The 6095-nt window shown below is 45.1% G+C and overlaps 1 long non-coding RNA gene across 1 annotated transcript; it reads right to left on the bottom strand.

Annotated features, from left to right (window-relative positions):
* Positions 1-322: 322 nt before the first annotated feature.
* LOC142741059 (uncharacterized) lies at positions 323-5380 on the bottom strand. Its single transcript, XR_012880984.1, has 3 exons — positions 5341-5380; positions 4002-4046; positions 323-495 (listed from the first exon to the last, which is right to left on the bottom strand). It is a non-coding gene; the product is annotated as an uncharacterized LOC142741059 (long non-coding RNA).
* Between the last annotated feature and the right edge of the window lie 715 nt (positions 5381-6095).

Raw genomic sequence — 6095 nt, 5'->3', positions numbered from 1 at the left:
ACGCCTTTCTAGACGCCCTCTCCTTCGCCTGACGCCTTTCTAGACGCCCTCTCCTGACGACTTTCTAGACGCCCTCTCCGTCGCCTGACGCCTTTCTAGACGCCCTCTCCGTCGCCTGACGCCTTTCTAGACGCCCTCTCCGACGCCAGATTTCCTTCCCGATGCCCGCCCTGCCTCCCTGACCCCAGATGACCGCCCTGCCTCCCTGACCCCAGATGACCGCCCTGCCTCCCTGACACCAGATGACCGCCCTGCCTCCCTGACCCCAGATGCCAACCCTGCCTCCCTGACCCCAGATGCCCGCCCTTCCTCCCTGACCCCAGATGCCTCTCAGACCGCAGATTCCCTTACTCCTCTCATGAAGAAAGACACAATCCTGGCCCTTGCTCTTCTGAGAATCATGGCTGCTGGAATGCAGAACCAGGCGCAGCTTCGTGTTTCTTCCTCTTCAGATAGATGAATGGTTCTTTCAGGTGTAATCTCCATTGTTGGCTCCTATGAACAAAATGAAGTAATTTCAAAGACTGTATGGTCTGTACACTGAACTCCCCCATGTGTAATGATTCTAGAGCCCAAACAGTAATAACAGCTATGTATGCAGGGTTACCCTAATGTATTTCTGTAGGGGTGTGCAGCTGCACATGTCGCGTCACCACTCCCCAGTAAATGTTACTGCTAACATAGAGGCTGCCTCCATGCACTATTCCTTCTGCCTGCAGTCTTACTCTTGACAAGCTTCCAGTGTCTGACTAAACTACAACTAGGAGGACTGCAGAACCTTTAGTGATATCAGTCATATGATTAAATTACTGCACCCAAGCACCGCAAAGTAGAACAGAAAAACTGATAAGTGTGTGTGTATGTGTAGTCTATGGTGTGTGTAATGTATACTTTGTATGTAGTGTATGCTATTCAGAATTACCATGCAGGTGTCTAGGAAAGTTGGGTGATCTATTCAGAGGGATCTGTAATTCAGCCATCTTAGTTGTAACCCAGATTTCCAACATTATTATATTGAAGAATATTCTAAGTATTCTTAGCAATTTTAATGAATTAAAATCGTCCATAAACAGCACCTACGGGTTGTGTGGGTATTAATAGTGCTATTTCTGTAGGTTTATGGGAGTGGCAATTGCTAATTAAGGAAGCGATTCCCATAATAAAAATATATTAGTAAATTATTCAGTCCATTTTATAAACGTACAGAACGCTGAGCTATTTATACTAATATCTCAAAGATAGCAAAATAAAAACTTTTACAGTAGAGAGAATCATCAGCTTATTTATTCAGCTATGCAAATCAAATTCACTATATAACAGCCACTATCACTTATCACTTTGCACTCGCATTTCACTCCTGAGCGCCGCAGCACTTTTTCCCTGTGTCCAGTGCTGAACACAAGTTTCTGATGCTGGGCAGTATCCGAGCCTAGTGCTGCAGAGCCTGGAGGTGAAGACGACCCGGCAAAGAAGAAAAAGTAAATGCAGTGGTCTGGTTTGTGGTCTGACTTTATTTTTGGTGTGTTTTGGGATCTAAATTTAGTTTGGGTTAAAGTCTGAATTCGTTTTGGGGTTAGGTCTGAATTTATATTTGCGTCAGCCTAGGGGTCTGAATAAATTTTTGGGCTTGGTCAGGGTTCTGAATTACCTGGGGTCCTGGTCTGGTTTTTGGAATTTATTTAGGGGTCTTAAAGGGGTTTTCCCATCAGAGACATTTATGACATATCTACAGAATATGTCATAAATGTCAGATAGATGCGGGTCCCTCTTCTTGGACCATCACCTTTCTCTAGAGCAGGGCCCCCTAAACCCCGTTCTACCGCTCTGTTTAGTGACTGAAGCTGGAGATTTCCGACCCTGAAGAAGAAATCAGCATAGCTCGCTGAGCTACGCTGTTCTCGTAAGTCCCATAGAAATGAGTGGTAGTTACAGAAACAGCGTAGCTCGCATGCTACGTTGCTTCCATAACTGCCATTCACTACTATGGGACTTACGGATGCACTGTAGCTCAGCGAGCTACGCTTTTTCCGTGAGTCCCAACCAAATAGTCAGGAAGTGGCCGGAAGGCAGCAGGAGCAGAAAAAGGTAGAACGGGGTTTAGGGGGCCCCGTTCTAGAGAAAGGTGCAGGTCCCAGAGGTAGGACCCGCACCTAGCTGACATTTATGACCTATCTTGTAGACCTGTCATAAATGTCCATCATAGGAAAACCCCTTTAATTAATTTAGGTGTCAGGGTTCTCAATTAATTTTGAAGTCTGGTTTAACTCGGCCATTTTGATCTTTCTTTAAAGCTACAGCGTTCACCATATAGGGTAAATATTTGTATTTTTTTTATGGTTCGGGCATTTTGGACGTTGGGATAACTAATGTGTTTGTTTATTTGTGTATTTATTTTTATATGTGATCTAGGAAAAGGGGGGTGATTTTAATTTTTAAATTTAATTTTTTTAGCCCCCTTAGGGGACTTGAACCTGCGATCATTAGATCGCTTATGCCACAGACTGCACTCACAGTATTGAAATCTATTGCAAATCAGATCAGTGCATTGCTTGATTGCATCAGTGCAAATCTTCCTATAGCAGGACTGGGAGCGTTTACAAGCTTCCTGGCTACTATAGGAACACACCGGCTCCCGCGATCTCACCACATGGGAGACGGTGACCAGCCACAAACGGAAAGTGAAAAACCCTTCAGATGCCAGTGGTCACATCTGACCCCAGCAACTGAGGCAGTGGCGTAACTACCGCTATAGCAGCCGTAGCGGCTGCTACAGGGCCCGCAGCATGAGGGGGCCCGTGCCACCCGCCGGCACGGGCCCCCCCATGGCCGGAGGCTCCGTTAGCAGCTGCTATGGCTGCTACAGTGTGACGCCACTGAAGGGGTTTTTCCTACAAAAGACATGCATCCCCTATCCACAGGATAGGGGATACATGTGTGATCGCTGGGACGGCCAGCGATAATTAGAACGGTGGACCGAAAGTCCCCCGAAGTTCTCCATGACAAACCTCGGACTTCCGGGGTCTGTCTGCAGCTCCATAGAAATTAGTTGCGCATGCGTGACCAGCGCTCCTTTCATTTTTATTGAACTGTGCAGACGCCGGAAGCCCGAGGTTTGTCATGGAGAACTTCGGGGGAATTTCGGTCCCCCGTTCTCCTTATCGCTGCCAGCAATCACACATGTTTCCCCTATCCTATCCCATCTCTTTTGTAGTTCAAACTATAGGCCGTTTTTTTTTTGGGGGGGGCTATATGGCCTTATTTACAGGGGGTTCTGTATGGCGTTATCTACAGGGGGGTCTGTATGGCGTTATCTACAGGGGGTCTGTATGGCGTTATCTACAGGGGGATTTGGGTCTGTAAGTCATTATCTACAGGGGCTGTGTATGGCACTATCTACAGGGGGCTGTGTATGGTGCTATCTATAGGGGGGCGCTGTGTGGTGGAATCTATAGGGAGGCACTATCTACAAGGGGGCGGTTGTGTGATACCCAGCGGAGGGGGGGCCCCAGTCAAAAGTTTGCTATGGGGCCCAGTCTTTCCTAGTTACGCCCCTGATCTGAGGGGTTAAATGCCTGAAATCAGAGATGTCTGTGATAGCAAGCATTGCCACTGGGTCCCTGGTGTGTAACACAACAGAGACCCAGAAGCTATGGTGCCAGCTGGGCTTCAAAGCAAGCGCCATTTTTAAATACCCTGTACCGACATAAAAAGACAGTACAGCGACGGGAAAGGTTAAATCTGAGGCCGGCCCGTCTATAAGATGGGGAGTCTATGAAACCCAAAACTACACATTGAAATATAACAGATAATGTTCAGAATGAGTAAATGCTGAGTGTGATATATGTAAGGAATCTGTCAGAGACATTGTGAGCGCTATTTCCAGTAATAACTAGGTTTCTGGTTTATTATAATGTGAATATAAAGAATTTAATGTCAGGTTAATATGTAGAGAAGTTGTGGATCCTCATGAAGTAATACCATTATCTGCTGACATCACTTACATCTTCTGGGATCATCATGCCGTCGTCCAGCTTCATGTAGATCGGCTACAACAGAACAGGGAAGAATTCGTTTTTCTGGGTTATATAATAATGTTATATATAATCTCCTATTTTTCTTGTGAATACCATGTCCACCCATTTCAGATTCCTTCTCACACTCTGCTGTCAGTACTGAATGATCCCGCATGTAGATTTATCTATGGAAAACTCCTTCTGAACGATATTCTGCCGAACTATAGACCCTCTTGTTGGGCTCTGAGATGTTTAACTGGTTCCCGACCGCTGGCTGTGTTTTTACGGCCAGCGGTAAGGGTCCTTAAAACCCGAGCCATAGACTTTTTACGGCTCAGGTTTTAACTTGCTGCCTGCGCGATCGGGCAGCTGAATGTCGGGTCTCCGGCTGTCAGTGACTGCCGGGGACCCTGAGGAGAGGATAGAAGCAGCTTTCGCTGCTTCTGTCTTCTCTGATGACTTGTACACAGCGCTCAATGATCGCTGTGTATAGGAATAGAGACAGCAGCAGCGGCGCTTTCTCTATTCCTTCCGGTGTTCATGTGACTGGTCACATGATCGCCGGGTGCCGTTACTGACAGACTGCTGCTGGGTCTTACAAGACCAAGCACAGCCCTATTAGTGACAATCGTCACTATGAGAGGGCTGATTTCCCCTGTAACTGGGGATGCTGTGCAGCCCCAGTTACAGTGGAAAGACATGGTGTAAAAGAAAGGAAAAAATATATATAAAGTTCCCCAAAGGTCTTTTTTGACCTTTGAGGGACAGACCATAGTAATAAAAAATAGTAAAGTCAAGTGCAAAAAAAAATTAAGAATAAATACACATAAAATACCCACCCCAAAAAAACCCGTCCCCCCGCCAATCATTTTTGTAACGCTAGTACTGACCCAATTACCCTAATATAGACATGTAATATATTATAATTTCCGGTAGACAATGACGATCACAAATAAAAGGTCTATTTTAGGGTAAAACTATGTTATTACCAAAAACAAAATAGCTGAAACTTAAGAAAGCTTATTTTTTTACTATTATTTTCAAACTTTATGAATAAAAATTCTAAATTAGCAAAAAAGGTGCGTATAAAAACGATAAAAAAAGAAACCTGCATTGTCTACGGAAAAAACGTCGCAAAAATCACGTCGTCAGCCCAACAAATAAAAAAGTTATAGCCATTTAACTAACACGTGCTAAAAAGGGCTTAATGGTGTCTGGTCCTGAAGGCGCAAAATAGCCCGGTCCTGAACTGGTTAATGTTATTCTGTGCTGTGGTTGAGGGTTATATGTCATGTCTATCTAGTAATAGTAACAGTGAGGCTCTTACCCCGTCCTCAGCATCTTCTTCTGCATCTTTATCCTTATACAAGGAAAGAAATAAAATATAATTCTACCATATCATTTTCTTATAATTCTTTTATATATCTGTGGTGGGGGAGGGGGGATTTGTGCTGGTAAAAACAGTTACTGTGATAAATCTACTTTTCAGCTGTTGGAAAGAAAGTCCAACCCGGGCCGCAGAACATAGGAGGAGGCCACATGACCGGGGTAATAGGAGGAGAGAGGTTATGGGGCGGAGCCTGAGGATTATAGTGGCACGAAGGCAGTGCCTGCGCCATTAGGAGGAGAAGCACACGCAGGTGAAGTTTTCCGCCCACCCTCACTATTTGTTTTATTGTTTTGTTATGCTGCGTTTCGGTGATGTTTTATTTGTCATGACAGTGGTTGGCAGGTTGGAGGTCCTTGGAGATGGTGTTAAATTGGTGGGGGAGGAACTCATCGTGGGTATGGTCCTTCCCAAATTATGCAATATGGAGGCTCTGGCTATTTTTGGGCCCCTGCTGGGTGGCGTCCCGGGGAGCAAGGTTGAATTATTGGCTATCTGCAGTTGTATACGCTGCAACTGAGCTGTGGGGAATCGGCTGGGGGTAAATACTGCACTTATTAGTCGCTGAGCAGATACCCTACTTAGCTCCAAGGATCTCTTTCCTCGGAATGTTTGTTATTAATGTTGATAATGTTGATTATTTATATTTGATGGTAATATTTTTATTAGTTATCGTTTGTCAATAAAATGGCTGC

The sequence above is a fragment of the Rhinoderma darwinii genome, chromosome 2, assembly GCF_050947455.1.
Source record: "Rhinoderma darwinii isolate aRhiDar2 chromosome 2, aRhiDar2.hap1, whole genome shotgun sequence".
Taxonomy (NCBI): Eukaryota; Metazoa; Chordata; class Amphibia; order Anura; family Rhinodermatidae; genus Rhinoderma; species Rhinoderma darwinii.
This window is presented reverse-complemented; position numbering and strand designations above follow the sequence as displayed.